This window comes from Oryza glaberrima, chromosome 6 (assembly GCF_000147395.1).
Source record: "Oryza glaberrima chromosome 6, OglaRS2, whole genome shotgun sequence".
In the NCBI taxonomy this organism is placed as follows: Eukaryota; Viridiplantae; Streptophyta; class Magnoliopsida; order Poales; family Poaceae; genus Oryza; species Oryza glaberrima.
In genome coordinates, this window is record NC_068331.1 from 1,298,851 (window position 1) to 1,311,843 (window position 12,993).

At 45.1% G+C, this 12,993-nt stretch overlaps 1 pseudogene; it reads left to right on the forward strand.

Annotated features, from left to right (window-relative positions):
• The first annotated feature begins 3,727 nt into the window (after positions 1 to 3,727).
• On the forward strand, positions 3,728 to 6,331 carry LOC127777569 (uncharacterized; annotated as a pseudogene).
• Positions 6,332 to 12,993: the final 6,662 nt, after the last annotated feature.

Here is a 12,993-nt window from a genome sequence, read left to right on the forward strand (position 1 = left end):
CATAAAGTCTTATTTTCAAGCTATATGGATTAAAGATAGTAGATTAATATATGTAAAGCATTTCAATTTGTTAGATAAAAATAATATTAATATTTTATAATAAAATTTTTTTGACATAATACTCCTATATTTTAGGAAGTTATAAATAAGTGTGCAGTAAAAGAAAATCATGACAAAACATGTGTACCATAGACTATTCAAATTCGTGTTCGCAGAAGCTGATGAAGACTGGCCCCTCTTCTTTTCATGGTCTCCACCGGATTATTGCTATAGTATATTTGCTCCAAGCATGTTTCTAAAATATGTTTTTCCAAAAAAAAAATCTACTGTATTATTTAGACTTCCTTAAAATTTTAATTTTCCATGTTAATTGTACTTGCCCCGTTCCAAAATATAAGAGGTTTTAGTTAAATAAAACACACATTCTAATACTATGAATTTGAATCATTTTTATGATATATATTGATATGCCCTAACAATAGTGCGACGAATAATATGCACGTTTCAAAAAGGGTCTGAATCGATACTGCGTACAGAACTACTTTAATTTTTAATTGTCTTATATAACACGCGCAAGCAATGAATTGCGTGCTACTTTAATACTTGAATATACGCACGCAGCTACTCCAGCTAGCTCTATCTGGTCCAAATAATTAAAGTGATTACAATGATTAACTATACTGTACCACAACACTGGTAACTTGTTTACCAAAAAAAAATACAAACTAATGTCTCCATACCAAAATATAGTTATTTTTAGCAGAGTAACTTATTCCAAAATAAAACTATTTCTTCACTAACCCTCTTCTAACAATCATAACCATTATATTTCCCTACTTTCTCTTCTCCACCAATAACCCTCATTCAATCATCTTTATCTACTTTTTTCTTAATACTCGTGTCTACCTCAAAAATGTTTATTCCCTCCCAAAATATAACAAGTTCTAGCCTCTAGAATTTGTCCTAAAATATAACAACACTTTTACACCAACATTCTCTTTTCAACCAATCACAATCCTCATTTAATTTTTTCACCTACCTTTACTTTTTATCCAATCACAATCCTCTTGTATTTAATTCTACCTATTTTTTAATAACTATGCTCAACTCTTGAATTCTGATAAGGGGGGTGCATTCTAGAGAGGAAGTGCTCCCCCTGTTAAAAAAAAAAAAATCCTAACTAACGGAGGGAGTACCTTGTTTACGCGATGTTGATGCTGTCAATCACGTGCATGCACGCGATCTGTCACGTCGTACGGCAATCATCATGATGGACATGATGCGCCTGGTGTGCAAATTCCATCGTATGAAAGTTTATTCTTACTGGTGCTAATTAGTAGTAAGTTGTTACTCTCTCTTGCGTTTATTTTGGGACGGAGGTACTCCCTCCGTCCCATAAAAAACCAACCTAGTATCGAATATGACACATCCTATTTTTACGAATTTAGATATATATATGTCCAGATTATTATACTAGAATATGTTATATCCGGTTTTAGATTCGTTTTTTATGGGACGGAGGAAGTAGAAGTTAGCACTAAGGAGCACGGAAGAAGAATGATCTAAATATAAGAGTCGGAAAGTAGTTGGGCGTAGGGTATAAAAAAAGGTGAATAAGGATCAATGGGTTGGAGAAAAAAATTGAATGGTAAAATAAAATTTAAATGCTAGAGTAGCACTTATTTGGAACACAGATGGTATTACTTAATTATTATATATCCTCCACAACTAGTATAAACATTTGGATGCTTAAATTTTCTCTCAACGATCAAATAAACTTCAACTAGATCTAGTTGTACTCCCTCGTTCAAAAAATTTATACTCCTGAATTTTCGTCTAGCATCCAATTAATGATAACAATAATCTTCCATTTAATTTCTTCACCTATTTTTCTCTTCTCACCCAATCACTTTTTTTCTCTTTTTAATTTCACATACTTCATTAATATTTATTTTACTGGAAAATATAAGACACGCATGTATTTGAAAAATCAATATTTGTATTTTTCTTGACTAAAAATTAAGCCAACGATATGTATTTTTTTCGGATAGATTAATATTTAAAAGTATTTTTATAATATGGTAATTTTATGGTTATTGATAATAAATTTTCAGAGAAACTGATAGCTGCGCCGAAAATTAATACACCATACACGCGTTTACGGAAACATCCAACCCATTTCTAAAGACCAGGAAGATATACATCCACAGATCAGATTCCTAGGATGTACTACTACTCCAGTAAAAGTTGGAGATAGAAAAAAAGTCTGAATAAGATATTAGTCACGGTGATATAAAGCACATTAATTAAGCATCTACTGAGAAAAAGCTCATTAAGCATTAAGCATGATGATTGTTAGTACTCTCTAAGAGCACGTAAATACCAGGCTATAAGCTAATTAATGTCCCGTTTGAGAGGGCTCTAAACTCCAACACTTAGATCCAAACTCCTACTCCAGTGAGAGCTAGCTCTTAGTTGGAGTTGGAGACTCGTTGAAAAGTGTTTGGCTAATTTAAAAAAAAAATTGAAAAAAAAAGGAATCCTAGCCGTCGGTAGTTCGCCGACCTAGGCGCGTCGCAGGCCCCCGGCCGTGCTTCGTCTCCGCGCGCGCCGCCCGTCGTTGTCCCGCCGCGTGCGCCTGCCGACCCTGCCTTGCTGCCCTCGTGCTCCTGCCGTCGCCGCCGCCGTCGCCGGTCAGCCCGCCCGCGCGACGCCTTCCGAGCCTGCGCCCCGCCGTCGATGCCATCGTAGTGCTGCCGGCATGCGCTCGCTGTTGCCGCCGATGCTGCCGCTGCCCGCAGCTAGGTCGGGACTTGGGAGGAAGATGGGGAGGAGAGAGAACGGGAGGAAAGGAGGTGGGAAGGGGTAGTTCAATTCAGTGGTATTTTGTGTAAATATACTTAAAAAATTTAAGGGTAGTGAGTCTTTTGAAGTGGAGTGGAGCTGTGGAGCAGTAAAAACCTAGCTCCATCCCTGTAGTCTAATTTTGTGGAGCAACTCTGCCAACTCCGAATCTGTACCGTTTGGCACAACTTCAGCTCTAGGTAAGTTGGAGTTGGTAGCTAGAGTTGTGTCAAACGGGGCCTAACTAGAAGCACGTATGAGAAAAAGAGAAGAGGATAAAGAAAAAAGGTGGGGGCTCCAAGATATTACGTGTGTACAAGAGATGAGTCAAGTATTAATGATATATTTATATGAAACTATTGTATAATAGAGAGATTATTAGATTAGTTGTAGATTTTCTAGAACTATCAGTTGGCTATAGCATTAAACTTGTTCTAATAAGCATAACATTTCTGTCCGCATGACGTTACATCTAGGACTTTATGTCATAAATGGAGGCAGCTAATACATGTGAGAGCAAGTTTCACTCTAAACTGTTTTATAGCAGAGCTAACTATCACATCTAAATTTAACCATGTCATCCGTTTATTGTTTTTGCATGCGCAGCCCTTAAGAAATCCGCCTGCGAAAATCAACAATCTCGGTAGTCATTTCCGTAGGCGGCCATTTAGCTTCGAGAGACCTATCCGCCTGAAAAAAAAAAATGTCATCATGGTTTTTTCTAGTAGCGCCGTATTGGTCTTCCCTGTGCGGACGCGTTGTAATTGGTTGGTGCAAATAGAGCACAGCGCGCTAGCTAGCTATAAGATGGGGAGTAGCTACTAGCAGGTAGCTGCATAAGAATTAAGATGAAGATCGAATAGTAGGGTAGCTACACAAGAATTAAGAGGAAGATCGACGAATTGAAGAGAATGGCATTCAATATTTCGATAATCAGCAATAGTAGTGTGGTGTTTGCACAGTGTACAGATAACAATATGGTGGAATTCGTGTATAACATGACGGCCATCTACGGCGAGAATGGCGACCAGGCATCGGTGGTGGGCATCTCCGCGCTCATCTTCATCTTCGCCGCGGGCTTCTTCGACCTCAACCTCTTCAGCCGCATATCACGGGTGTCGGGTGAGCGCCGTGCTCAACCCCACCGTCCGCTTCTTCCTCGCCGGCTCTCTCAACCTCTTCGTCCCCGTCATGTCCTACTTCTTGTCCGAGGCCGAGAATGGCGGCGCCCACTGCAGCAGCAGCAAACCGGCCGCCGGCGACAGCGACAACAACAAGGAACTGTCGCTGCTGGCGCGGGTGATCCTCACATGGATGCTCCTCGTCGAGCTCCTCCGAAGGAAGGTGGAGGGCGCCGTGATCATCGGCAGCGGGACGCAGAGCTACTCCACCATCGTCACCCACGCCTACAACGTCCTCTGGATGGGCAACCTCGTCTTCTTCACCGTCAAGGCCTCCGGCAAGAAGGCCATCTTCGGCGTCCTATGGGTGCTCTGCGCCGCCAAGCTGGTGCAGCGCGTCGTCATCACCGAGATGGCCAAGCGTTCTTTCGCCCACGGCAAGAACCCCCGCCTAATCTCCTCCTACATGGCGGCCACGGACACCGCCACCGCGTTGGACCAGTGCAGGTATGCCGTCATGGGAGAAGAGAACATGGTGATCAGGCCCGGACCGGGCGGCTACGAGCTCAACCTCGCCGTCGCCCAAACCGACGACGTCCTCACCGTCGGCAAGATCTGGGCCACCCACCACCACCCAAACCTCAAGAGGCTCTGCCTCTCCTTTGCGCTCTTCAAACTGCTGCGCCGCCGCCTCGAGAACATGCCCATAACCGAGCCAGAGACCACCGAGTGCCGCAGCATCATCTTCGATGCCCTCTGCCCCTGCAACAAGAAGAACAAGAACAAGAACAAGAACAAGAACAAGAACAACAATGGCGTTGGCGACGACCTCCCACTCCCAGCAGAAGCAGCAGCGGTGACCCTGTTCCGCAACAAGAAGAACAAGAACAAGAACAAGAACAACAACAACAACAACAATGGCGTTGGCGACGACCTCCCACTCCCAGCACAAGCAGCAGCGGTGACCCTGTTCCAAGTGCTCAAGGACGAGGTTACCTTCCTCACCGAGTACTACCACTCCGTCCTCCCCGTCGTGCTCGCGAGCCCATACTTCTTCTTCGTCAACTACGTCTTCTTCCCCGTCATCGTCGTCGCCCTCTGCGTCATGACCATCGTCCTCTGCGGCAATGGCGGCATCCTCTACGCCTTCAACAGCGTATGGACTGACAGCTCGGTCCTATCCGTAGGCCTAGTCGTCAAGACGATCAAGTGCCTCTTGAAGAACGTCACCACGTCTTCCAAGGCCTTCTACACCCTCATCGATCTCACCATCTGCTACATCCTCTTCATCGCCGTCGCCTACGAGGAGGCGTCCGAGATCTTCGTCTTCCTCGTCTCCAACTGGTTCACCGTCTCGCTGCTCCACGCCTACTCCCCCAAGCCCACTTCTCAATCTCCCGCCGCCGCCCGCTTCGTCCTCTTCCTCTCCAGAAAATTCAGGCGCTACCCGAGCAACATCAACATCAAGCAGCTCTCCCTCCTTGGGATATGTGGCGGCGGCCTCTCCGCCCTCGCGCTGCCCACCGCCAAGCTTCCCAGGCGAGCTAAGCGTTCCATCTTCAAACGCTTCCGAGACGGCGGTGCTTTGAGCAACGGCCGGGCGGCGCTGTCGGGCGCGGTTCGCGTGGGCGTGCGAGAGCAGCGGTGGCGGCGTCGCGGAGGTCATCCTTGTGTGGCACATCGCCACCACCCTCCTGGAGACGACGACCCCGCACTCCGTCTCCACAGAGCAGACGACGGCCAACAAGGAACGACGGAACCGCAAGACGGCGGCGAGGCTGTCCAGGTACTGCGCTTACCTCGTCGCCTTCAAGCCGGAGCTCCTGCCGGACCACAGCGAAGGCACGGAGCGTGTCTACGGCGACATGAAGGAGCAGATCAAGGAGGCCGTCGGCGGCCCATGGTGGAGCTACTACTTGTTGTCGGAGCGGAGCCGGCGCGACAAGGTGCACAAGATCGCCGACAAGTTCAAGCCGGATTTCGCGTCCGCAAGCCTGACGATGGTCCAGAAGGGTGCCGTGCTGGGGAAGATGCTGTTAGACGAAGCCGACAAGGATGCCGCTGCCGTGTGGAAGATGGTGGCCAAACTGTGGGTGGAGCTCGTCGTGTACATGGCGCCGTCGAGCGTGGAGGAGCACGCCAGGGCGCACGAGGCGGCGCTGGTGCAGGGCGTCGAGCTCATCACCATGCTCTGGGCGCTCGCCACGCACACCGGCATCACCCGCACGCGCACGGAAGACGACGAGCTGCTGCCAGTGGAGGCGGAGGAAGAGGAACTTGTGTAGCAGTAGCACACGCCCACATTCCCCGTCTGTACTACGTACGTCGTGTGTCGCGTCAGTCAGTGTGTGATTTCCGCTTCCTGAAATCCCTCCATCCGGCAAAAAAAAAAAAACAATCTATTATATTAGATGATTAGCAAAAGTGCCCGTGCGTTGCACCAGGTGATTATGGAGTGTGTATAGTGATAACAAGTGTTGTTTGGTTTAGACAACTAATCTGCTAAAAAAATATTTGTTTTTAGATAAATAACCTGCTCTATATTTGCGGAATATATATGATGTCTAGTTTGAATGATTTGTAGCATAGGAGAAAATGGATGGACGAAAAATGTGATTGCCTTTGCCCAAAAGGTGACGGATGAAAATTTGTATCACGAACGGAAATATTTATTTTTTATGTAGGTAAGTCTAATAAAATACGAGTGGAATTTTTGTACTCAATGCACTTTGATTTGCGAGAATATATATATATTTAGAAAGACATAGTACAAACGCACTTACAACACGAGCATTGAGATTGACTAAGTTACCACGAACGCCTCGAGCACGCGTGTCAAATCAAAGATTTTAATCTAGGTTGACTGGTTCCACCATAAGAAACGTATCCTGTTAAACTATACCCACTCTGCAATTGTGAGAATATACCTGTGTATTGTTACTTGAAGAAAATGTGTGGAGTTTAACAAATCGTAAAAATCTATCATATTATTTTTGTGAGAGCGAGCATTGTTTTTTATTTACAAATTGTATTTGAGGTCAAAAATTAATAAGTAGACATAAAAAATGAAAGAAGTTTAGACATGAAGGGAAAAAATAAAAAGAATAAAAAAAAGAGCGGACAGGATAAAGAAAAAAAAGAGCAGAGGGGACCGGTCAAGAAATTTTTTATTATTTAAACATTTTTAATAAATGAGATACCCGTGCGTTGCAACGGGTAAACTAAAATTATAACAAATATAAAAATATTAGATGATTAGGATTTAGTTTTTATGATATGAGCCCTTCAAAAAAATATATTCCATATAGAAATAAAAAAGTTGAAAAAGAAAGTCCCATTAGACCATATCGGCCTGCTATTGCGCGCCCAGCCCATGAAGCGCGCGTAGTGCTACGGCCTAGTATGGAGATCAGCCCGACGCGGGATCGATATGAGTCATTCATTTTGATGGATGGCTCAGATCGATTCTAAATCCATCAAAACCCTAACCACTAACCCTAATCACACCTTCCCCCAACCACGAGCTCCTCCTCACGCTCAGCCCCTCCTCGACCAGCAGCACCTCTCCCCCTCCCCCCTCCCCTCTCCCGATCGGCGGCACCGCTCCTTCTCTGCCGTTCCCCTTCCCCCTCCCCCCCCTTCCTGGCGGCACCTCTCCCCCTCCCCTCCCCACCCCTCTCCCGACTGGTGGTGCCGCTCCTCCTCCGCCGCTCCCCCTCCCCTCTCCTCCCCTCTTGGCGGCGCCTCTTAGTACGGCGGCTTCTCGCGGGTAGATCCGGCGGCACCGATGGCGCCAGCCACTTCCCGCGGCCCGATTCGCCGGTGACGGCGGCTTCCAGCGGTGGATCCGACGGTGACGACGGTGCCAGTGGCTTCCCGCAGCCCGATCCGCCGGCAGTGATGGCTTCCCACGGTGGATCTGACGGCGGCGGATCCGACAGCTACACGCGTGGCGGTAGCGGCGGCTTCCCGCGTCGGATCCGACGGCTACGACGGTGGTGGCGACTTCCGGTGATGTTTTTGTTTGTTTTCCTCTTTCACTTGATGTCCTAATGGATTTTGTGTCTATGTTTGCGATGAATTTTCGCTAAATCGCTCATGCATTTTGTTGTGGATGTGGACTCTGGATGATTTCCTTTTTGTCTTGGACTCTCATCTCGGACGTTGCGGACGAGGGATTTTCTTTTAGGGGGAGGGGACGAACGAAAAATTAATGCGTTGACGAACGAAAGTCCTAAGAGACGATCGATCGCTCCAAGCGATCGGTCCCCCTACGGCCCTCCCCACATCCATCACCCCCTCCTCCATGTGGTGTTCTTTTTTGACGCCGCATTACTTTCCTATTTTAGTAAATTTATACACATAAAGTTTATACACCTCAAGTTTACACATCTAAAGTTTATACACCTAAAGTTTAGAGACCCAAAATTTACAAGTCAAAAGTTTATATATACGATTCAAATTTGAATTTGAATTCAAATATTTTTTATATATAGTATTTCTATACATCTAAAGTTTATACACCTAAAGTTTATAGACCCAAAGTTTGCAAGTCAAAAGTTTACATACCTGATTCAAATTTGAATCTGAATTCAAATATTAGTTTATAAACCCAAAGTTTATAAGTCAAAGGTTTACATACCCGTTTCAAATTTGAATTTAAATTCAAATATTTTTTATATATAGTATTTCTATATATAATTTTTTTCAACTTTGTTTTTTTATTTTTTTTAAAATTTATGGTGTAGTAGGAAGAAAAGAAGGGGAGGAGGAAGGGGGGAGAGAGCGTATAAGGGGGATGGGGATCGATCGCTCCAAGCGATCGATCGCCCATTAGCCACACCCGTTGACGCACAAGGTAATGATCGGAAAGTTACAAATATTTTAATTAGTTATATTATATTAAGAGGTGCCGCACTTATAAAATATTATAGGTATCGGTTAATTTAAAACCTATAATATATTATATGTGCTTTTTAAAAAAAGCAGGCACATACGAAAACCAAGCTGGCGGGCCAATCGAGGATATAAGGCACCGGCAGCCATCCATTTTTTTCATTTTTTTTGTCAGTGGAATTCAATTCCATGGATTAGCGCAATTTATAATACAATGTTCTTTTCTTCAACTCTAAACTTCAACTTTCTCATTTTCCTTTAGCACAATTTTTAAACTGTTAAATGCTGTATTTTTTTAAAAAAATTAATATATAGAAGTTATTTTAGGAAATCAAATAAATCTATTTTTTAAATTTATAATAATTAATACTTAATTTACCTTTCCTGTTTTACGTGAGCTAAATGTTTTTCTCCTTTTGTATGGAACGAACGCAGCTTTAACAAGTGTATAGGTCGTAGTATTTTTTTTTCTAAAAAACACTGAAGCTCGTACAGGAGAAAATAGCGTATTTTTTTAGTGAGGAGAGAAAATATCGTGATCCACCACCGGAGAGCCTTATCTTTCTCGCTGTCTCGTTTACTCTCTCTCTCTCTCACTAGAAAATGAGCGCGTCGTTGGCACGCCAACTAATACGACTTGTGGATATTATAATTTATTTATTTTTATTTAGAATGTATAAATATTCTCATGTTATGTTATCATGTTACTTTTTATGTATACATGAAATGGAATTTCTGATATTTATGTTTTGAGAAATCTAGGAATGTTTATTTAATGATAAACATATTATACTAAGATTAACATAATTTGGACAATGATTTTAATGTTCATCTTAGTTGTGCAGATCAAGCATCAGGCTAGCTATTGGAGCCGCATGTTACATAGCTGATCTATTCTTATATTCTGATTGATAACACAATTAAAGTTAAAAGATAAACAATATAATAAAAAACAAAAGAAATATAAAATATGCGCGTAGTTGGCTGGCATAAACCATATTTATATAGTAAATACATGTAATATTCATTATTTATTTGTTGAAGAGTTATATTTTGATTAGATCTTTAAGCAGTTTTTAAATTTTGTCTTTTAACCTGATAAAAACATTATGTTTGTAAATGTTTAAATTATATATAAAAGAAAGCAAAATAAATGTTTGAAATGTGGTATGTGGAACATTGATCTTGAAAAATATGGTACGAAAGGGTATACCTCTTCAAAACGTTTGTTCGAAGGGTGAAACATGTTCCATAGATTTTCAGGATGATAGTACAGAACGATATGGAAAATTAGGATGCCTTTGTTATGCAAAGAATAATTTTAAATAAATATATATAAACTTTAGGGCTTTTATGGAAGAAATCATTTGAATCAAAGACTTTTCTTAATACTAATAAACTCAAAAGGCTAAATTGAAAAAAGATAAATCTCTTATCCTTTCACTATATCAAGCCATCACCTCACGATGGAATCCACTCAGCCTCATCTGTGGGTAGGTGCGGCAAGATCAACATCAACAACGGCAGAGGCGCGAAGGGCCAAGAGCTCTTTCGGCATAGTTTTATACTAACTTATCGTAGGTTAAAATATTTCCAAATATCCTAAGGAAATTTGATGTATTTTAGTAAAAAAAATCACAAATCTGAATTTTTTTTCTTTTCCTCTGCATAATGTTTAGTGTCTATCTCTATCTCTAGGAGGAGGGTACGTGTAAACATCATAATTTAGAAGAAACTATTAATGACTTTTGAAAAGGTTGAGGAACGATTAACCTGTAGTAACCCTTTGTTCTCTTTTATATGTAAAGATTTTAAGCTTTGTAGAAGCATTAATACGGAAAACAAAATTGCAATATTTTGTTCTCTTTTATATGTAATACTTGCATATTTACTTTCAAACATTTTTTTTCTCTTCGCTCTCATAAAAGACAAACTCAATGTAAAACTTCTTTTGAACAGGGACTTAAAACAGACTTCCTTTTTTTCCTTTCAGCCCAGAGGGACCAAAAACAGACATTGGTTGATCTGGCCCGTTCGGCCCGTGGCCCCTAGCCGGCCGAGTCTTGCCGGCCGTCCGATCGCTAGGGTTTAGATCGGATGGCCGAGCGTGGAGATCGGGGAATAAAACCCCTTACTCCCGGCCGCCCGAAACCCTAGCGCCATTTTCTCCTCCCTCCCATCCGCCAGATCCGGCGGCGGGAGGGGAGGCGGTGGCGGCCTAGCGGCGGCGGGACGATGGTGGTGGCCCGGCGGCAGGACGGCGGTGGTGGCCCGGCGGCGGGACGAGATGTAGCGGCGCCCTCCCTCCATTGGATCTGGAGGGAGGGCTTGCGGCGGCGGCCCGGCGGCAGGAGGAGGTGGTGGCCCGGCGGTGGGATGAGTGGCGCGGCGGTGGGATGAGTGGCAGTGGCGGCGCCCTCTGAATTTTGTGAATGATTTTTGTGAAAGATTCAATATTAGTGAAAGATTTTAGTGATGTTTTTCAATGTTTGTTTTTCAATGTTTGTTGTTCTGTGATTTGTTTGATTGGGGATTAGGATTGATTTTAGTGATCTTAGTGATTTATTTGATGCGGGGTGGATGAGCTCGGCTCGATGCATCTTCCTCGCGCCACCGCCGGCTCCTCCACCACCTCTCAGCCTCTAGAACGCTCGATTAGTTCGCCCAATTTTTTTTTTGAGCGGGCGGAGCAGCGGAAAGATGAAGGCCACGTGGCACGATTTTAGGGGAGGTAACCCAAGATCCCGCTTGTGCCACGTGGCCCAATGTGAAGCCAGGGATCGGACCCTGCAATCGAATATAGAGATGTCTTTCTCCATCTCTCTCCCTGTCACAAGCCAGATCCACCATGGCTCTCTCCTGTGTTTCTCCGTCTCTCTCCCTATCGCCGGCTAGATCCACCACATGTCCAAGACATCGTTGCTGCTGCTGTTGATCCGTCCTCTTTCTCCTTGCTGCTGTTAGATGGAGCTTCCTCGACGGCGCAGTTTGGTGACGAGCCGATTTTTTTTCATTCTCTCTTGTTTTCCTCTCCTCTCTCTCTCGGTCTTCTCTCTCGCTCTCCTCTCACCGAGGCGGCAGGCAGCGGCGCAAGAGGGGAGGCGGCGGGTGACAGGTGGCGGCAGTGGGTGGAGACGGTACGGCCTAGCGGCGGCAGTGGTGGGAGGCGGCATCGGCGGAGATGGCCGCGCGCTCCCCTCTGCGGCAGCGGCTTGCGGCGGCGTTGGCGGCGTGCGGCGGGAGGAGCGGCGGCCACCCGAGGCGCCCTCCCTCCGCCAGATCCGGCGGGAGGAAGGGCTCTAGAGCCGCGCCGCCACTGAATGCGCCGGTCGCCTTGACACCGCCGCCCGTCTAGAAAGCGTCGCCGCCTCCGCAAGGACTGATGCCATCCCTGCTGCCGTCCTGCGTCGAGCTCGTCCACAAGCCCGACGACCGCGCCAAGCACTTCCGCCGCCGCACGTCGCCTGCAACCCGACGTGCCTCCTGCTGCCTTTGTACCACACCGCCGGCCGCGTTGGGTGCTGGATCTAGCCGCCTTGAAGCCAGGGGACGCCGGATCCGCGACGGAGCAGTGGCTGTGGCGACGGCCTCGGCCTCCAGCTAGTAGTGGCGTTGGTGACGGCCTCATCCTCCGACGAGCAATGGCGGCCTCCCCCCTCTCCTTGATGGCCGCATGGCAGGTGCGGTTCGAGGGTGACCACGGCTTAGAGGGAGATCGACGATGGTGTTGGCGGTGAGTCCGTTCGGTTCTGCTCTTGTTTTGTTGAATGTCTAATATGGCACAAGGATTTTGATCTGTGACATGGTTCTTGATCTGTGACATGGTTCTGTTGTTGTTGATGACGTTGATGGATAATTGAAACAATGTAAATCGCCTCTTCTTGATTTATGATGTGGATTTTTTGTTCCTAATCTATGGATGTGGATGGGGATTTGGTTACCTGTGGATGTGCAATTCTTGTTCATAATCTGTAATCGTGGAGGGGATTTGGGGGTAGATGTTTACAAGATTGGGTTATTTTGAGGGAATTTGGGTTTCAGTTATTTTGTGATGATTCCGATTTCGATTTGGATTGAGAAATCGGATGCGGTGGAAAAAATAGCGCCATGACGGATGAAAATTATACGCGGT